General features: G+C 41.5%; 1 protein-coding gene across 1 annotated transcript in view; it reads left to right on the top strand.

The window, feature by feature from the left end:
- Positions 1 to 13977, top strand: part of LOC126118681 (nephrin-like) — a 199806-nt gene extending 185829 nt beyond the window's left edge. The window contains exons 10-11 of the mRNA XM_049915052.1: positions 12225 to 12418; positions 13474 to 13977. The gene's annotated coding sequence lies outside the window, so the exon portion shown is untranslated. The remainder of the gene's footprint in view (positions 1 to 12224; positions 12419 to 13473) is intronic.
- Positions 13978 to 22254: the final 8277 nt, after the last annotated feature.

Consider the following 22254-nt stretch of genomic DNA (forward strand, 5'->3'; position numbering starts at 1 on the left):
ATAATTAATATGCCGGCCGCAGTGGTCTCGCGGTTCTAGGCGCTCAGTCCGGAGCCGCGCGACTGCTACGGTCGCTGCTCCGAATCCTGCCTCGGGCATGGATGTGTGTGATGTCCTTAGGTTAGTCAGGTTTAAGTAGTTCTAAGTTCTAGGGGACTGATGACCACAGAAGTTAAGTCCCATAATGCTCAGAGCCATTTGAATCAGTTTTATAATTAATCTTTATTCATTATGCCGGCCGGGGTGGCCGAGCGGTTCTAGGCGCTACAGTCGGGAACCGCGCGACCGCTACGGTCGCAGGTTCGAATCCTGCCTCGGGCATGGGTGTGTGTGATGTCCTTAGGTTAGTCAAGTTTAAGTAGTTCTAAGTTCTAGGGGACTGATGACCTCTGAAGTTAAGTCCCATAGTGTTCAGAGCCATTTGAACAATTTTTTTTATTCATTGTACATAATCGTGTGTGGAAAAGTAAATCCAGCTACAACTGATTTTTCGGTACTTGACTATCATTTTATGAAACGTTGGCATTAGTACCAAATATACCATGTACTGTAGTAGGCACATACTAGCTATTAGCCTTACATTGTATACGACGAAATGCGAAATCATCTTAAATTTCGAGGGTTGCCCAGAAAGTAAAGCACCGCATTTTGTTCTTCAACATTTTTTTATTGAACATAAAGAGAATTACACACATGAAAGAATGGTGTTTTTATCTCCATACCCTATTTCTCCGCATAATCTCCATCCCGTTCTCTTGCCTTCCTCCAGCGCAAAACAAGGGCGTGTATGCCCTGTCGGTACCAGTCCTCGTTCTGGTGGCAGAGCCAGTGCTTCACTGTGTGAATCACCTCCTCATCGTCCTCAAAATGCCTTCCAAGAATGACATCTTTTAATGGCACCAACAAGTGAAATTCCAAGGGGAGTAGATCAGGTGCGTCAGGTATGACAGCTGTAGAAGTTCTCCCCGACCGTTGCAAATAGTGGAGCTCCGCTGAACCGCTTTCTGATGACATCACCCTCCGTGCCCAGCGACTAACTATACTTCTGTCGACCGCAGATTCTCCAAAGACTTCGCACAAGCGTTTGTGAATATTCTCCACAGTTTATTTCTCTGCATTGATAAATTTGATGACGGCACATTACTTGTAACGTACATCCCCTACAGATGGCATTTTGAAACTTTGCTGCAGCTACGCTATCTATCGGAAGTGACGGAAACTTGGCGGGTTCACTCAGGAAAACTTCAAATAATACATACGTAACATTTCGCATTGGTAGCATTGTTTTCGGCTCAGAAAAAAATGTGGCGCATTACTTTCTCAGCAACCATCGTACACTGCAGTTGCCGAACACAGATTAAATAAAATTTTGTTGTAAGTATTAGTAAAGTGTAAAATGCACGAAAACGTACAAACCTATAAACAACACGGCTCTATGTTTATCGAAGCGTAGGTTGCTGTAAAACGCAGGGAATATCGAACACCGGATCACGCGTAGATTACACCAAGTGATTAAGGAATACGGATGTAGAAGCCAACTATCGAGATCAGTGCCATACACGTTGTATTTCGAAGATGACTCAGCGCAAATATTTCCGGAATGGATTAACACAGGCTACAATTACGAAAAGCAGTATTGCAGAAGTGAATAAAAAACGACTAATATTAGCGGTAGGTAACAAGAGTAAAATCCATTTGTCTATTTCATTTATGAGATCGGAACACAAACTATTTAGCGGTGTCTCGAATTAATTTACAATAACTCTTTTCGATAGAGCACTATAGAAAAATAACAGCATTTCAGATAAGACACAGTGTGTCTTGAGTGCAATGTGTCAGTAATATGGTCACATCTTTAATTAAGACCTGTCTGTCATCAGTAGCAAGTAATACTATAATAACTATGTATACTGTAACCTTCCCCTCCCACACATCCCTATTAACATTACCTGTCTTTGCACAGGTTTGTAAGCTTCGAGAAGCGTAAGATATACAAACGAATAACTTTTTACTTATCTTCAGTTTCTCGTTGTTGTTGTCGATGGCTCAAAGTCTTGCCTAGGCGTACGTTCTTGCAGCTGAAATTCCGATTTTGAAGGTTCTTGATAACTAAGTACCTGATGAACATGAGCCTGTATTATTGTTTAATTTTATTCTTTGTCACCTCTTTCAACATCACACCTTTTTTACATTTTCCACATTAAAAAAACAATAATTACATTGTTGGTGACAAACTTAGAAAAATCTACTTCAATAAGAGCCATGCCCATTCTTCCGTACTCACAATTTCCAAAAAGTTTACAAAGCAAAGGTGTTTACAAACTTTCTTTATTAAAGCAGAATATTCCTTAAATAAATCATTATTTTGTAAATAAGTGTAGAAATAAATTTAATAATTATCGTTAGATTGTGCAATTAATAATATGTATTTTAAGTATGCCACAAATTATGTAATTTCAATTATTTTTAAGAGAAGAGTAATTTTAACTGTTAGTATATATCTATTGTAGCATATTAATTTCTTTTTTATACGTTTCAACCTGAAATGTAACACATCATAGACAAAATCATATGAATTGTTTTAGTGAAACATCTGAGATAACTTAAATCTCTGCAAGAATCGATACTATGCATCTATGCATGATATCACTTATCTCTGTATGAAAAAGGTAATGTTAGAGGAGGGTGATTCATCATAATACGTAATATACATGTGCAACTTTACGTTATGTCAGATCAATTCCGCATCAGTTTTGTTTGGCACTATCTGTGGTTTTCAATTCTTCGATATTTTCGATTACAAGCAGTAGTTTTCCCTTGCGCAATTGCGTTTATGAGCTACAGGCAATTCTGCCCCTAACATATTCTTGTTCATTATGCCATATACGTTTACTTATAGTATGTGTTGATGTCATTGTATGCGTGTTCTGCTGGTGACGTTGATCTTTTGCCTACACCAGTAAGAATACTTGTCAGCGCAGCATGTGAACTGAACACATATGCACACCATGTTATTATACTTAGTATTCTTTATTTGCAGTATATAGAATGTATTTATGTGATATCTATGGTGGGAGGTATGTGTGTTATATAGGGAAGGCGGGGCAAGATGGGGAAGCTAAGTTTAAACCCTTACAAAAGGGACAAAAATAAACAAATTCAAGTAGGTTTGATTATCATTTGTTTACTTAACCATTGAATTACTATATCATGCAAAGAAACCTGCAAAGTTATTGCATTTAGTTAGAAATATCTCGATTTAAAACATAAACTACCAATTCCCCGTCTTGCCCCATATGCGGGGTAAGATGGGGAACTAGCATGAATTCATCTCTAAAGCTAAAATAAGGACTGGAATAGGGAAATCATGTGACGATAAGGTCTCGAAACATGGTTCTGCGAATTGTAGAATCAGGTATTACGTTTTATTTGGCCTCTCACTTTCACATAGTACACAAGTGTGGACAGCCTCGTCATCATCACTTTCTATCCCTGCACAAGTGTTGTGGGCCCAGTGTCCGCAGCTAATACACCGTATCCAGCCTCCTTCAGAGAAGTCATAGCAGTATAAACATTCTTCACTCCCTCCCTCGTAGTCGTTCAACCTCAGTTTATTATCCCTTGAGCATGAAGGGGTGGTTAAGGCGTCGGTAACGTTCGTCACTTTTTCGTTGTCATTATGTCCTTTTGGTGGTATCCCAGGTTTATTAAACGTCTTTGAGAAGAGTTTTAGTTTACATGCAGCACGTTTAGGGACTCCTTTTCGTTTAATTTCTTTAGTTAGTTCACTCCTATAAGGAGATTCGGTTAAAACAATGGGTTTTCCACGCCTGTGAGATGGTTTCCTTGTGGCTGCAGTATTAAATGGATGTCTGATGTTGTTTCGTTCAGCTAGCTGAAAAGCAAGTTCATAAAGTTCTTTAAGTGTTAGGCCAAAATACTGTCCTTTCATCTGTGTTAAGTAGTCTTTAAGTTCTGCCTCTTGTTCTGGGGTAAACACACTAGCGATTGGTCCTAACCTTTTCACAACTGTATAGCCAGGATTAGCACGTTTCTTAACCACATGTCGTTCAATCGCTGTCTGTGGCACGTTGAACTGTCGAGCAGCCCTGAAAGAACCCATATGACCTTCTATAACAGCATTTACAGCGCCTTCCATTGGCTCCAATGACCAATCTTGCCTAGACGTTTGTCACCGATTCACGTGGAACGTACTATTGAGTCAGATCATTTCTGGTAATCTGTATTATATACTAAATACCATATTTCCCATAGTCAGTCGTTAAAGCATAGCAATAATACTGACTTTGCAGGTTTTGAGTATTTTTGTTCACCATATAGCCTAAGGCATACTTTGTAATTAATAAGGAAACGTTGGAATAACGATTACCATTATATTTACAATTGTATTCAACGTATAATGAACGTGTTCAAACCCACAGCGAGGTAAACACATGAGACGATAAGAACGTAATGGTTGGACAAATAGTAGGGGCAAGACGGGGAAGCTCCCCATCTTGCCCCACCCCGTCTTGCCCCCTACCATGCTGTCAGGTTATGTTACGCCTACTTGAACACTATTTAGTGAACATTGACTACTGACACAGCAGTTTACTGTTAATAGGACGTACTATTGAGTGCTAATTATACAGTCTGGACAAATGTTCACGAAACACATGTTTTAGGACCTCGAAAGGTGTAAAACGTTGCAAATCAGTATAACAATTGTACGTACCTTGCAAAGCTCACAGAAACCGCTGCGAAACTAAGGTTCAGCAATGTCAACACACTGGGACCTGTGTATTTATGATGTTGACGTAGCTATCCACAGATGGCAGCACTTTAACTGTAGCCTATAGCCCTTCCCCGTCTTACCCCACCTCCCCGTCTTGCCCCGCCTTCCCCTACCTATTTTATATCTTTGACCTGGTGTAGTAATAAGTAGTTGTCTTTGTGCGTATTGTCATCTCCTGTTTTCTCACTCTCAGCTGATTGTGTGGAATTTGTGATCATTATACCCTCGACATAAAGCATAAATCATGGAGCTGAAACGGCGTGTTTGTGGCACTCGGTTGCAAGCAATGAGCGCGATTGTATCGGTCGATGTAAATACGTGAAAGAACGGCAGACATGAGCATCCTATTGGGATGTGCTCATAATCACACAGTGAATGAAGCTGTCAGATTTGTCTGAACGAACACGAATTGTCCAACGGGTCTACAATGAATGGTACACCATTCGCAGCTAAGTATCATGTGATAAGAGCAGTGGTCATAAGAACATCCTAACGGACAGCTACCGGAGACGGATTTCATGTCTTATCGATTGCTGCTGTGAATGAATTCAGGTCCATGTCAGCCAGTTTACAATATGGCAGACAACACAGAAACAGCAAAGAAACTCACTGGAAGTACGATAGTGTGATCGTACGAGTGGTGATTTGGCGTTTAATGATGCAAGGTGTTGAAGACAGCGACCAAATAGAATATACATAGAGAGAATGTGACACGTAGTTTATCGCTCCCTGCGGTGCCTCACTGCCTATTATCCGCCATATTTTCGTAAGTCATTGTGAACGAGTGACTATAATGATTAAATACTGCCGCGTGCAGCTGGTCACATGGCGTCAGTTGCTTGCTGTAGAGTGTGATATTTATCTTGACCGCCAGATTTACTGAAGCGTTGGAAAGAATCCGACGGCAAGTAAATATTTGTGACAAACAAGACTGTAAATATGATTTGTGGCAATTCAAGATGTGCTCTTCGGTTCCTTTCTATTGACACTTGTAAATCGCAGCGTATTCGGAAATAGGCAGCCAAGTGTTCGTGACATGCAAGAATATAAATGCCATTGCTGCTCATTTCACTCACTGCGATAAGATACTTTCCTGACCGCACCCTTTGAAATCATGAAACATTTTGAAAAAAGTAGGGTGGTCTCTTACCGCATGACCACAGTAATCGGTTAAAGTTTGTAAAATTACTGACGTTCGTCTTACAATCTCTTCAAAACTATACAGTTGATTTGTTCTTAACTGCCATGTAATTACAACACATCGCACATAGAGTGACGTGTCTGCGATAAATCTGCAATGGGCCGTTGCCCTGAAATAGCGTAGTGTCATAACATGTGAGTTATAATACGGGAACAATGAAATATGATGAATCCTCTCAAAATTAACGACCGTGGGAGTCACATAACCGATTTCCGATTTCAGACAAACGTCAGTCGAAAGCAGATGCGGCGTCGTCATTTTCATCTCTCGACGTTCTGTGGTTGTTTTAAAAGCGAGATAGTATTTGTGCGAACTTGTGAGATATGAAGTCGTCGAATTTCCTTTCGAAATCACGCCTGAAGTTTGCGCGGTGTATAACTACACTCACAAAAGCAGTAAAACTGCGAATATATCTCAATTCATGTGCGTGTTGTTAAAAAGTACTATCTGTTGTTGGTTTTGTCAATTTGTGTTATACACCAGCACAGAGAGAACTTTCACGTCCTTAACTTTACGTGAACGTGTAATTTATTATTTTAGGCTACGTTTCATAATTTCCTTCAACACTGTCATGTACCATGTCCCTTCGTTTTAAATTCCAAAAATAATGACGAAGGGTTTTCCAATTTGCTTCACTCTATTCGCGGTGTTGCCTCTGCATGGTATTCTACCACTTCGGCAGCGAGTAATCGTAAATGCAAATAGCTCATTCCTGTTGAGGTGAACACAAACCAGACTTTTTTTCGGTTTCAGCATGTTTCTGATACACCACCAGCAACCTTTTTTAATATTTCGTGACACTATTACAAACAAATCTTGTCACAGTTGCAGTACATACGTTTGCGACTCGATTCGAACCAAATAGTTCATTCTGTCACCTGACCTAATTGAGGCTGCACTGAAAGTGCATGATTGTAATGGCGAACACCGCAATGGCAACACATGTTTCACACAGTAATCAAAGACGAGACTCATAATCAACTCGTGCCTACTTAGCAAGTTTGTTTCTGGCTTGCTAAGCAGGTTGATTGTGACAGTTATATAGACTATGTGATCAGAAGTATCCGGACACCCCCAAAAACATACGTTCTTCATATTAGGTGCATTGTGCAGCCACCTACTACCAGGTACTCCATATCAGCGACCTCAGTAGTCATTAGACAATTTGAGAGAGCAGAGTGGGGCGCTCCGTGGAACTCATGGACTTCGAACGTTGTCAGGTGTAGGGTGTCACTTGTGCCATACGTCTGTACGCGATGTTTCCACACTCCTAAACATCCCTAGGTCCACTGTTTCCGATGTGGTAGTGACGTGGAAACGTTAAAGGACACGTACAGCATGAAAGCGTACAGGCCGACCTCGTCTGTTGACTGACAGAGACTGCCGACAGTTGGTTGTAATGTGCAATAAGGAGACATCTCATCCAGACCATCACACAGGAATTCAAAACGGCATCAGGATCCACTGCAAGTACTATGACAGTTAGGCATGAGGTGGGAAATCTTGGCTTTCATGTTCGAGCGACTGCTCATAAGCCACACATCATGGCGGTAAATGCCAAACGACACCTTGCTTGGTGTGAAGGAGCGTAAACGTAACAATGGAAAAACGTTGTGTGAAGTGACGAATTACGATACACAATGTGGCGATCCGATGGCAAGGTGTGGGTATGGTGAATGCCTGGTGAACGTCATCTGCCAGCGTGTGTAGTGCCAACAGTAAAATTCGGAAGCGTGTGTAGTGCCAACAGTAAAATTCGGAGGAAGTGGTGTTACGCTGTGGTCGCGTTTTTCACGGAGGAGGCTTGCACCCCTAGTTGTTTTGCGTGGCACTACCACAGCACAGGTCTACAGTGATGTTTTAAACACCTTCATGCTTCCCACTGTCGAAGAGCAATTCGCGGATTGCACGTCCTGTAGCGGAGTGGCTACACGACAATAACATCCCTGTAATGGACTGGCCTGCCCAGAGTGCTGACATGAATCCTGTAGAACACCTTTGGGACGTTTTGGTACGCCGACTGCGTGCCAGGCCTCACCGACCAAAATCCATACCATTTCTCAGTGCAGCACATACTGAATTCCAACATTACCGATGGAGGGCGCCACGAACTTGTAATTCAGTTTCAGCCAGGAGTCCGGATACTTTTGATGACATAGTGTACGATTACTTTATACACGTTGACTGTGGATATTGTATCACAGACACAGTCCATTTGATTGTTCAGAGATGTCACTAAACCAGCCCAAAGATGTAAAAAACCATGCATGAGCAGCGCCTACTAAACGGAGGAGGTCCGACAGCTGATCAGTTCCACTCATTCCACTAGTAAGGAATACACGGCTCGTCTTGTCTGTATTTCGAACATGCCTAGACTGTCAATATCGCAGTTCCATCGTGTCCATATTGTTACTTTGTTCCAGGAAGGGCTCTCAACAAGGGAAGTGTCCAGACGCCTCGGAGTGAACGAAAGCAATGTTGTTCGGATATGGAGCAGATACAGAGAGACAGGAACTGTCGATGACATGCCTCGCTCAGGCCGACCAAGGGCTACTACTGCAGTGGATGACCGCTACCTACGGATTATGTCTCGGAGGAACCCAGACAGCATCACCACCATGTTGAATAATGCTTTTCGCGCAGCCACAGGACGTCGTGTTACGACTCTGTGCGCAAGAGGCTACATGGTGCGCAACTTCACCCCTGACGTCCATGGCGAGATCCATCTTTGCAACCATGATAGCATGTATCACGGTACAACATGGACCCAACAACATACCGATTGGACCACTCAGGATTGGCATCACGTTCTCTTTACAGGCGAGTGTCGCATATGCCTTCAACCAGACAATCGTCGGAGATGCGTTTGCAGACAACTTGGTCACGCTGAACGCCTTAGATACACTATTCATAGAGTACAGCAAGGTGAAGGTTCCCTGACGTTTTGGGCTGGCATTATGTGGGGCTGACGTACGCCGCTGGTGGTCATGGAAGGCGCCGTAACGCCATCCACCGACCGATAGCGCAACCGTATTGGCAGCATATTGGCGAGGCACTCGTCTTCATGGACGGCAATTCGCACCACCATCGTGGACCTCTTGTGAGTGACTTCCTTCAGGATAACTGCATCGCTCAGCCAGCAGGTTCTCCAAACATGAACCCTATCGAACATGCCTGGGATACATTGAAAAGCTGTGTTTATGGACGGCGTGACCCACCAACCACGCTGAGGGCTCTACGAAAAATCGCCGTTGAGGAGTGCTACAATCTGGAACGACAGTGCCTCCATGAACTTGTGGATGTATTCCACGACGAATACAGGCATGCACCAATGCAAGAGGACGTACTATTGGGCAGTAGAGGTACCGGTGTGTGCAGCAATCTGGACCACCACCTCTGAAGATCTCGCCGTATGGTAGTGCAACATGCAATGTGTGGTTTTCATGAGCAATAAAAAGGGTGGAAATGATGTTTATGTTGATCTCTATTCCAATTTTCTCCACAGGTTCCGGTACTCTCGGAACCGAAGTGATGCAAAACATTTTTTGATGTATGTATTTCGTCCGGTGTATTTACGTTCTATATTGTAATTTTACAACTTTTCCGCCTCTAAAGATTAATTAAAGCTAATAAATTTACAAACAGTTATTTCCATGTTTCGCGGCAAGAATGTTGTACTAAAATGTTCTCAGTGCCCTAGTCTCGTTTCTTAGTGCGGTAATTCCCCCGACAATCTTTAGTAAAATCATTTTCAAGATATTCTGTTTGAATTCTTGTTTGTTACACACTGCCGCTGCTTTTCTAAGTCATCATGTCTACAATAATAACTAAGTGAATGCATCCCGATCCATAACAGACATGCTGCCTATGTGGTGCAACTCATCTGAATAGTCGTAGAATGACGCTCGACGACTGACAGGTTCGATACACTGTCAAGGACCAGCATAAGCACCTTTTGCAGTGCGGACGGCAGCGAGACATGCAAGAATAGAGCCAATGAGCTCCTGGAAGGTACCTGCAGGGATATGGCGTCATGCCGACTCCAGTGCATGGGCAGCTGCGATAGCATTTTCGGTTGAGAATCCATCTGAGAATAGCCTCATCAAGGTAGTCCTAGAGGTTCTCGACTGGGTTTAAATCCCGGGGCTTGGTGGACTCTTGGAACCACGCATGTGCACTGCGAAGTGTGTCACGTATTGCATTTATTCTGCTGGTGCATGACACCGTGTCAAGGAGAAACAAACTGCATGTATGGGAGGACATGGTCCCCAAAGAGAGATGCATTCTTTTGTTGATCCACTGCACCTTTCAGAATGCCGAGATCACTCAGGAAATGCTACGAAGATATTCCCCAGATCAAAACGCTCCCTACTGGTAGAAGGGTGTTTGCTTCCAGATGTTTCACACCGCACGCGCCAACGCCATGAGTCCGATGCAGCATAAAACGTGTGCGTCCAACTGCGGTACTGGCGTGCGAATACTAGCCTGCGTCGCCGATGTACAGGGTTATTACAAATGATTGAAGCGATTTCACAGCTCTACAATAACTTTATTATTTGAGATATTTTCACAATGCTCAAAAACTCAAAAAGTTTTTTTAGGCATTCACAAATGTTCGATATGTGCCCCTTTAGTTATTCGGCAGACATCAAGCCGACAATCAAGTTCCTCCCACACTCGGCGCAGCATGTCCCCATCAATGAGTTCGAAAGCATCGTTGATGCGAGCTCGCAGTTCTGGCACGTTTCTTGGCAGAGGAGGTTTAAACACTGAATCTTTCACGTAACCCCACAGAAAGAAATCGCCTGGGGTTAAGTCGGGAGAGCGTGGAGGCCATGACATGAATTGCTGATCATGATCTCCACCACGACCGATCCATCGGTTTTCCAATCTCCTGTTTAAGAAATGCCGAACATCATGATGGAAGCAACATCCAGTTGAAAGATGAAGTCAGCGCTGTCAGTCTCCCAATTTATTCGTCGACTTCCGCGGGCTACGCGTGAAACTTGCCCGCACGCGTTCAACCGTTTCTTCGCTCACTGCAGGCCGACCTGTTGATTTCCCCTTACAGAGGCATCCAGAAGCTTTAAACTGCGCATACCATCGCCGAATGGAGTTAGCAGTTGGTGGATCTTTGTTGAACTTCGTCCTGAAGTGTCATTGCACTGTTATGACTGACTGATGTGAGTGCATTTCAAGCACGACATACGCTTTCTCGGCTCCTGTCGCTATTTTGTTTCACTGCGCTCTCGAGTGCTCTGGAGGCAGAAACCTGAAGTGCGGCTTCAGCCGAACAAAACTTTATGAGTTTTTCTACGTATCTGTAGTGTGTCGTGACCATATGTCAATGAACGGAGCTACAGTGAATTTATGAAATCGCTTCAGTCATTTGTAATAGCCCTGTACAGCAGTGGAGAATGGGTTCATGAATCAGGTGCTTTCTGCGCAGGCCCATGTGCATCAACAATCGGTGAACGCTCGTCACGGAGACACTGTTGATAGCGCCTTGGTCCAGCTGTCCCGATAGTTGCACGGCAGTTACACGAGTATTCGCCGTACACACCTCCGCAGCCATCGTTCACCTCTGTCTTCTACGGCCCCTGGAGCACCACACTTGGCTCAGCGCCGGATTTGGATGGCGCAATTTGGGTCCGAACAGTCTACAAACTTAGTAGCTGTTTTGATGTTAACTACACTGTGACGGTGAATAGAGGCAGTGGTCTCGTTAATGAGGTTGGAATGTGTATTTCCACTTCCCACATCACCTCTTCAGGAGCAGCTTGTCGTAACAGTTGCATTTCCTGCCATAGATGAGGTAATAATGCTGATTATATGTGTTTCGAGTCACCTGGGAAGTGCTACTGTTCCCCTAGTGTTGGATTACTTCATTATCTTTTCCTCGTGATTTCGTTTTCATGAACTTTTATGTAGCCCAGAACAATGAAGACAATAATTTGTCAAAACGACAGGAATGAAATTAATAAAATTCTTTTAGCACTACTTCCATGTTTCGTTCAGGCATTTAACCTGTACTTTCTTGCAATTGCTACATTTCACGAATATAGGGTACATCCTTTCAGTTACTTCTGAATCGTGTAATTTTTTTTTCTAGAGGTCTTTCTGCAGGCGTGAATCAAAATATTTTGTTCGACCACTTCATTGTTTCGACTGGTGATCTATGTTGCGTAACTGCTGTTTTATGCAGTAATAGAAGTTTTCTTTTTACAGGCAGGAACCAAAATAAATGCAGATGACTCCACTATCGTCGCAGAAAGTGGGGCAAGTGTGCTTCGCAGTATATTCTCGACTGCCCAGTCAAAACAACCAAGATGGAAAAAACAACAGCGATTGCAGATAGAAGAGGAAAGACAGTGGCAAAAGGCGGATATAGCGGGACTCCTTCACCACACGCGCCCCAATAGGTGAGCAGTCGTTCCGTGTTCGCAACAGCTCTTTATGTCATTACTCGCAACATCTCCCAAGTTTGATTTCTGGTCCTCTTTCCTATAATAACTCAAGCAACGCGCCAAGCCCTTCAATTCTTTCCTCTATGTTGTATCAGTATTTGACAATTTTTTTTATCCCCGATCATTCGGACACTTAGAAACAAAGTTTCTCTAATTATTTCAAATCAGTGTAGTGTTATATATATATTGACTAAACCAGTGTCTTTTGGAATGGATGAGGTGGGTGAAAGTTTCCAGTAGTCATTAATGGCTCATCACAAGCATCCTCTTAACCTACTTCATCTCGCAAGTGTTTCGAACGAACTGTGGCAAGAATCTTACCTATTTTCTTCGTTTTTACGGGTACTTCAGTAAAACTTACGACCATGCCAAAATGAATCCCTCGGTTTGCAGTGGACAAACACACCTTCTCACCCTTAAGTCTTTAAGCAATCGCTGTTGTCAAAGAAGATACATGCAGTGTAGGAGTCATTTTTTTCCGCGATTCAACTGCTATATTTACAACATAACACGGCGCTTTGTATCCGATATTCATATCCCCAGGGTCCATTAAAACTATTTTATTCCTTATTATGGTACTTTTTTCTAACAACTTTCCTCATTACTTACCAATTACGTCAGCGGCCTCCTTGGAATGAAAAAATTTAAAGTCAAATGTTTTTCTCTACTCTCCTCTAGTTATTTCGTTTACTCTTTGGAGAACTCTTAAAGTCACTATTTCCGTAGTACTTTATTCTGTTTTCCTCCTCTTTTCCGTTACGCTTTTCCGTTTATGCTATAAACTGACTAATTCTGGCTCAGTAGTGTAGTTTTAATACTGATACTTGATATCGCATTCAAAAATTTGTTTAACACCGAAAGCTTCGTAGAATTACGACAGTAGTGAAATGCTTACCAGTTAATGGTAGAGAAATGATTATCAGAAAGTATATCTATTTAATGAGAAATATATTAAGAAATATCTATTGTGAAGAATTGATAATACCGTATTTTTTCTTCTTTTTCTTTAGAATTCCTGAAACATCACTTAATACGAGTGGATCACATTGTTTCTAAAGAAAAAAATTTAACTACGATATTTCCTACGGATATTTTAATGGTCGCCAAATTACAAGCTGCATTAACAAGTGTCACGATATCAAATTTTGTAAGGTAATCCATCGCAGTAACTATTATGAATTCATATAGACTTGAACAACGTTAAATGGAACATTCTATTCGTAAAATGTGAATTAATTTGTTATAAATGTGATTATAAATCATAATCAACTTCAACTAAGTGAACTGAAGATATCGGCTGTGATACCTATTTTTCTACTGTGTCGTGAAGTAACAAATCTTTATTGTGTGTTGAAGAAATACATTTTAAAAATGTTAAAATTTAATGAAGAATCTCCTATAGACTCAAATATGTGTCTCTATACACTTTCGTGTCGTGCTGAAGATATCAGGTCTATGTTTCATCAGTAATTTATAAGAACTTGCCTCTACGTTGTAACCTGGAGGAGAAACAAATGTGCAAATAAAGTTTATTACTGTTTTAGAAAAAAAATCTTTGTGTATTAACTGTTTTTCTTCCATTTTTCAATTCCGTACATGCCTTTCAAATTAAAATTCCCTCTTTAATTGCTGTTATGAATATACGCTTAATCAAAGAACTACGGAAAAAAAGAAAAGAAAACACTCTGTGGCTCTATTACTGAACTCAACGGCGTTCATTATTGTTCAGTTGTGTGATACGGTGTGTGTCCTTTCAGAAGGTAGATTCGGAAGATGCAGTAGAGCATCGCGTTATATGTGTAATAAATTGTTATGTTAACACTGAAACTCTAATATTTAAAGCTTCGTGTTACACACTTCATTTATATGAGTAATGCAAATATGTAGCTACTTAACGTGTTATGAGACATGCTGGTTCTGGAGATGCTACTGAAGTCATGAAATAAACCGCAGGGTTAAAATGTAATGTCGGCTAGTACTCTTAAACAGCAGTAATCATAACATCGCTTGATAGCTAGTACAGGTAGGTACAGGATCTTGCTTCTCCTGTGTGCATTGTCTGAAGAAATCAGACCGTTCCTCAAATATTTTAAAGAATTGATTGACCATCGATGTATGGAAAAATTAGTGTCTATATCTTAAGAGATGCGAATGAACAATGGATATGCACTTAGTTTGGCAGGCGATTCTTAAACGGAATTGGAGGCAATCTTCTGTGAATCATTGGTATGAGGGGAGCGCCTTTTGAAGATTTTATTGTAAGAAAAAGATGTTAAAATTGGAGCCACTACGGTTTTCATGTCAAAGATGCAAGTAGCACAGCAGTTCTTAAATGATGTTTTTCCATCCCTGTTAAGAAACCAAGTTACACCAACACCACAGTTATTGTTAAAAAAAGTGGAATGTAAGGTTCTCTGTCATGCTTTACAGCTGTACTAAGATACTGGGCTGTTTGTCAACAGATTTTCACGAAAATTCTACTTAAGCTCTTGAAGGGATTGAACAATGTCTGTAATTATGCGAGCGTATCAATGCCTGTAGCTGAAACTATGGGCCACCCACCTGCCGCCTAGAGGTAAGAGTAATTGTTATGCCCATTCCAGTCCATACATCTTGCTAACGCGTAACTGATATCAACATCTAAAAATCTAAAATTTTAGTCTTTCCCAGTAGAGCTATTATTTATTTTCTGATGAATACAACAACAATATTTGTTATCGGGAACCTGACTGGAAACCATATTTTCTTATTATTTTGTAAGTACTTCTGGTAATATAAGGAAATGAAATGAAGTCACTACTTTCAAACAAACAAGAGCTTATTTTAGGAACACGAATCTCTAAAAAAAATTGTTCACATGGCTCTGAACACTATGGGACTTAACTTCTGAGGTCATCAGTCCCCTAGAACTTACAACTACTTAAACCTAACTAACCTAAGGACATCACACACATCCATTCCCGAGGCAGGATTCGAACCTGCGACTGTAGCTGTCACGCGGCTCCACACTGTACGCTTAGAACCACTCGGCCACCCTGGCCGGCGAAAACGGATCTCTCTCGCTAGTCAGTCATCCAACAGCAACTTTATGCTCAAAAGTAAAAGTTCTTGCATATTCTCAGTTTCACAAGATGCAATATGAGTATTGCAAACAATTCAACCGAACATATAACCTTTTCGTGTGTACTGCATTTCATAGCTGAAATGTGGATTACTAGAAAACTTTCAGTTCGCCTGCATAGCCAAAGAACTCATCGTCACAGAGTCTGACAGTATGCCTGATCGTCGTCTAAGACCGAGGACACGTGATCTCTGACGAACCACGAAAAACAGTTCTTCAAGTCTGGCAGAGACGCATACTCCAAAACTGCCTTCTGACTTAATAACCGATAATCAACCACTGATAGGAAACCGGAACCATTAGGTTTTGGAAGCAAAAGTATGGGAAAGGAGTATCGACTGAATAATTACGCCATCTTTCAACAGCTGATTCAATTTTTTGCGCAACTCACGCATTTTAGATGGGGATAACCTATACGGCGATTGTCTAACCGTTTCTTGATCGGGCAGTCGGATGATATATCCTATTTTCGTGGACCTCGGATTCACCCCTGTGATCGCCTACGCAACGCACTTCCCGTGCCACTTTTTGCTTACAAAAGACAAGCTTCTCACAGGAGCTAAAAATGAATCTGTTTCACCCCATAATCCGAAATACACTGAGAATATTCTAAAACCTCATAACCCAATAGTAAATTGACTGTCATTGCCCTCACGACCCAAAATATTTACGGGCTACATAAATTTACTTATCCTTACATCGAATCTCACCAGCAATCTGTACGTGGTCCTGAAACAGTACAACAATCCTCTCTATTCGAGTCAAGCTGCAGTAAGCGCGCAACCTCATTGTATCCTCTAAAGCAGTCGTAATTAATTATCGATATGTGCTATCCGAATCCACTAAGGCAGACACTGGCTCCGCCAGTGTTTGTGCACAGATAGATGGCAGGTGGCTAGCATCCACCGCACGCACCTTCTGGGACCTTCCAGGCGTTGCCGGCTTCCTTTATTCTCGATCGAGCTTCTGGCGTCAGGAGTTTTCGACATACTCCCGCGGTACTGGACAGTGCCTTACTAGGTATTCCCAACTGCCACATCCAAACTACGATCCCGCCCACCCTCACCACCTCTTGGCGCGGTTACCTCTCGCACTACTCTCTTCATACCCTTCCTGATAGCATCAGCTTCCCAACGAAGCTCATCTTCATACTTCAGAATGTCAATAACAGTTACTAGACGGTAGAGATTCAGAAAGGTCTTGAGTCTCTCAGTAAACAAAATTCGCGGTCTATCTAGAGGTCGCAGGTCGCCCAACATGGTCGTGACCATGTCCGTCTGAGGAATATCCTCACATAGGTCTACCACTGTACCCTAGGTGCCTTTAGACGTTCAATGTATTCAGATAAATTTTCCTCCCTTCCTCGTACCTGACAAAAATATACGTCTCTTAGGTTCTTGCGCCTTTGTGCACCTAGGCAGCCCTCCAGAATTTTCCTGCACTGAGAAATCGATGATCCTCCACTCCACTACTTGCAACACTGCGCCTTGTTGTTCTACCTTAAATATTAGCCACTAAAAATTTTATGTGGGTTGAACCGTGAATTTACTTTCAAAACTTTTTCTTAAGAATTTACTTTATTTACAAGCGATTCATCAAGAACCTTAACACATTTAACCACACTATGTGGGCGTGGAAGTAGTTGCCAGTGGGTAACTAATGAAAACAAATGAAATTTCTTTCAACAAATGGAAATTTTATTCCTGAAAGCCTCCATTTTCTTAGAAACAGATTTAAAATTATAATCAGAAAGCATCCTCTTGTAACCTCCCCCTCACTTACCGACCTTAATGACAGTGAAAAATGAAACCGCGTGTACCTAATGGGAGGTTTGGAAAAGCAATCGTCACCGAAGTTAACCTGTCGGTAAAGAGGGAGGAAAGGGTTACATCTAAATGAAAGGAAATGCTAATGAAACTGGTGGAAATTAATTTTGAAAAGGGATAAAGTTAATAAAGAAAGTAAATGTGCAGCCGTTACGTTAACAATTAACTAGCGGTAATTAGGTATTTGAGATTTGGGGGAAATCACGGTCGCCAGTCCTAAGGACAATTACTATAGTAACTGAAAAAGAAAGGTTATTACACATATAATTAGCACTAGAAGCGAGGCAACTGAAGGTTGACACGTGTAGTGTGAAAACTGAAAGTTTGTCAGAAGTAATAAATTTCGCTACACCCTGACTTAATTTAGCAAAAGAATTAATAAAACCGGAAAATCGAAAGTTAATTTAGTGACTGAAGTTAATAGTGAGCTTTCTTTCTGAAGCACATCGAAATTCAGTAAAATACGGTTAGTCTTGGACTACCTCAACAATCATTTCAAAAGCTACTTGAATCTACGCAATTTAGAAATAAGAGATTTAACTTTGAACTTGAATTAAATGATTCCGAACAATTAACAATAGTAAAATTTAGTACGTACCAAGCTGAGCTGCAGTCACAGGCAAGCTAAAATACGGTAACAAAGCTCGCACTCTTAATTCGTGCTTGTGTAATCTGAATATTGTAGCCAGCTATTAATGCCATAATTGAACTTTGAAATTAAAGCAGTGAAAACGAGTTAGCTATATTACTTTAATGCTGGCGTTTGAATTTCAACGACACTCGGGTTCATTTCGGAAAAGGAAGGGACTCTGCTTGGTAATGCAATTGGGACAATGAGCAACAAAAGTTCATGCTAAGTTGCTGTAATTATAGTGACGAAAATGGAACAGTTTGAAAAGCTGAGGTCTGCCATACAGTTCTAAAACTTTACGTGCGTCCAATCTTCCTCGTCGGTTGATTGAAGGTTTGAAGCCGTCGGTCGAAGAGGTGGCGACAGTCACTCACTGTCGGCCGTCGCTGTTGCAGAAGCTGGATGTTGGCGCGCCTTCTTCTCGACACGGTCACCAGACGAAACGGGCTCTTGATGTGCGCTAGTTAATGTTTCCCATCCGCGACACCATGTCAGAAACTATCATCGCAAGTCGAGCGCAATTACATGCTGCCAAACCCCGAAAGCGCGGCAACTCGCGGGAGCGTCACACAACACACCTGCTCCACTCGCTACTCCCGCCACACTCCTTCTGCTCAGCCCGCGCTCCACGCGGCAGAGTTAACACTACCAAAGATCCTACACACTTTGATTCTTCACACGACCTATCGACGTAATCGTTCGATAGCAGTTTTCCCTAGGCAAGACCCAGCGTAAAAATACAAATAATATTTACAAACAAACCAATTACACATCGACATAAATGTATAAATATATATATACAAACAGTAAAACAATTACAATATACAAAGAGACAGAAATGTCATATCTTGAGGTAACAAAGCAAGGAAAAAAAATAGTACACTAGTTGTAAATAAGAGGATATGCTTTTCCGGCGTTACACGTGCCCCACATTGTCTGAGGATGTTCGTGCAACGTAAACAGACTCAGAAAATGTCCCAAAAAAGAAACAGTGGAAATGCATATGCTCAAAACATCAAAAAAAATTTAGCATTCGTCTAATTAACCATAAACCAATTTTTAGACAATAATAATTGAGTGGAGACACTCCTAATCTTATTCCACTCTGTCATCTTGCACAAAATAAAACAGGTTGACAACATATCAAAATTCATAGAAAACATAGAAAATGGTTTAGCTACTCCAAAATCATTAAAATTCGTAACACTATAAGAAATGGAATACTATTTGCAAAATTAATCAGAGTACGTGGTCATAAAAAACAGGTATATCAAAATACGCAAACTAATGATTAATTACATAGAATACACATTTTTATGTAACCTTTTCATAATTAATTTTCTCGTCATGTCCAATTAATGCTAAACAAGAAAATAATATACAGCAGATCGAAAAAAACATAAATATTGACAGCAGAATTCTTTCACATCAGCTGTCCGAGAAGAAAAGCAACTCCACATTCCGTACTCGCGAGTACAAAGAATGCCGACAGCGGCACAAATGCCGACAGCGACACAAGAGCTGATAGCAGCTTCGCCTCGCAAGTATTGTTGCGCCCGCCTGTGCGGCACGCTTGATCTCACTCGCCTGCGTAACGGCATTTCCAGAACGTCCGTTTCACTGAATTCTTTAGGAAAAACTCACTCCCGAGTAATCTCAAGGAGTCCCTTAATACTATCACAGTGGATAAATCAACACTGTCCATCATCACACGCATGTACTAGCCTGAAACTTAAAACAGCGTCTAAGTACATCGGCAATGACTAATAAAAACACACATTCATGAAATATTACAGCAAGTTACAATATCATATTTACATTCCTTAATCTACTGTGACTCAGCTGAAAACTTAAACTAGCAGCTTGGATTTTTCAGATGATTACTAATCAGTTACTCTTAAATCATTTAGTCAAAATTAATTACTTATTAATTACAACTTCTTTAATGACCTCTAGGTCAGGCAAAAGCATCGTAACATGGCACATCCTTAAATCTTACACTCTATATTTACATACTGTACAAATTACCCATTGTGTGGTATTAATCGATCCTAGGTTGGTACAATTTCAAGTCTACAATATTCCGTATACCTAATCGTTTTCCAGAGCTTGGATACTCTAAGCAATAAGCATTTGTGTGAGGTATACCAATGACTTTATATGGTCCATTATAAACAAACTTAAATTTAGAGATTTCAATGTCTATCTCGCTCGATTTCTCATGAGCTTTTACAAGTACTAAGTCTCCGATTGCAAACTTAGCAAAACGCGCTTTAGCGTCATGACGACGTATGCGAGCATAGGCTTTTAGCTTCATTACTTCTCGCAAACGATCTTTTTTCACACCAATACTAATGTTAATCCGTGGAGGGAATTTGATTATCGCTTCCACTAAACTTTTACTTCTGTCATCCAACAGGATTTCCTCTGGAGAAAATTCCGTCGATTCATGTCTCAAGGTGTTCATAATTCTCTTAAATTCTGCTTCATATTTGCCCCATGTCCTATGATTGTGATGGCAATAGGTACGGGAAAGTCGGCCTCGTCTTTGTTCGTGTGTTACGTTTGACACATCGTCTACAATACTTTCCAGTTCACTTTCTACATTATTGTCAATGCCGAGATTCTTCACATTACAGTAGTTCAGATTCATACCTACGTCAATACCATCCGGCCAGTTAACAATGTGTATAGGCTGGTATTGCCTATGCACACCGTCTCCTGCCTCGTCAAAACTAACTACTATTGTTTTATCTTGTGACGTACATGTCAAAGTTTTACTTTCGCAATTAATCACCGCACGGTACTTTAATAGCCAATCCAACCCGATAATTACTTCCGTAGTTAAGTCTGGCACGACGACAAACTCTTGTTCAAATCGTGCCCCACATATCTCGAAGTTGAGAAAAATCTGTTCTGTGACCGGTTTACTAGCCTTCCCAGTGGCACCGATAATTTTCACTCCTGTTACTGACATAACTACGATACTAGGTCTGTCTTTCAGTAACTCAAATATTTTTCCAGATACAGCACTCAATTCTGCACCGGTGTCAATCAACACGTTTAGTTGTAGGTCGTGCATATTAACAGACACTACTATCTGTCTACACTTGTCCTCGACTGTATCTTTATTTTCCCACAGTAAATCCTCGTCTATATCCAGGTCATTCCAGAAAAAACCATCCGGCTTTGAACCGAAATCCAGCTTATCTGGCGGCCTTTTCAGCCTCTGTTCACATACAGTTTTAATTTCAACACGTTTGTCCTGAGGCTTAGTCTGTAGCTTCGCCTCCAATACCGAAACCTTTTCCTGTAACTCGTCAACTATTGAGTGTCGCTTTGCTATCAGTTTACTAATTGTCACCTTCGTTGATTCATCTTTGGCCAGATTGATCTCATCTGCCAATCTACCTGGAGGAATGTGCTCAGTAGTATCTGCAATTACTTCCTCTGGATCTGCGCAACCCCCCACTGCTATCGTCCGACCGTATAACGTCAGCCCTAACCTCATACACGCTGTAATCTACGTGCTTTTCTACCAATCGTGTCCGGCTATCACTAAAATTTTCGCAATCTTTCTCCTTAATACTCTCGCAATGTTTAAACTGGAGGTTTGCGTCGGATGGGTCGGTTACTTCTACCACTGAAACTTTCGGTAAGGTCTGCCGGTTAGGGCCAGAACTTTCCGTTACTACTTCAACATCTAACTCCTGCGGGACGAAACACGACGAATCTTGCTCGTGCTCCCCCTTAACATCAACTATTTCTAGTAAAGTCTGCCGATTAGGGCCAGAACTTTCTATCATTTCACAAACACTATCTTCCTGCGGGACGAGACGCGGAAAATCCTGCACGCGCTCCCCATAAACGCTTCTCCCATACAGACCCCTATAATCTCTTAGTTCGTCGTATAAGCGACCGAACTGCCTTAACCAGACCTCATCCCTCTCTGCATCCCATCGCTCGATGACGGACGTTTTATCCGACATCTGATCTTCTCTCAACACTTATGAATCATTATTAAACTCAATCTCCAGTTCCGCTGTGGGTATTACAGCTGCCACTGTATGATCGATTTCCGGAACACTACTTAAATTGTTCTCACTGACAGCGAATGTATTTTCTACTGCCGTGTATACAGCTGATCTACTACTTGTGGGCGCACTCTTTTCTCTTAACACTGGCACACTCTCCCGCCGTTGATTATTCCATA

Source organism: Schistocerca cancellata, chromosome 1, assembly GCF_023864275.1.
Source record: "Schistocerca cancellata isolate TAMUIC-IGC-003103 chromosome 1, iqSchCanc2.1, whole genome shotgun sequence".
NCBI lineage: Eukaryota > Metazoa > Arthropoda > Insecta > Orthoptera > Acrididae > Schistocerca > Schistocerca cancellata.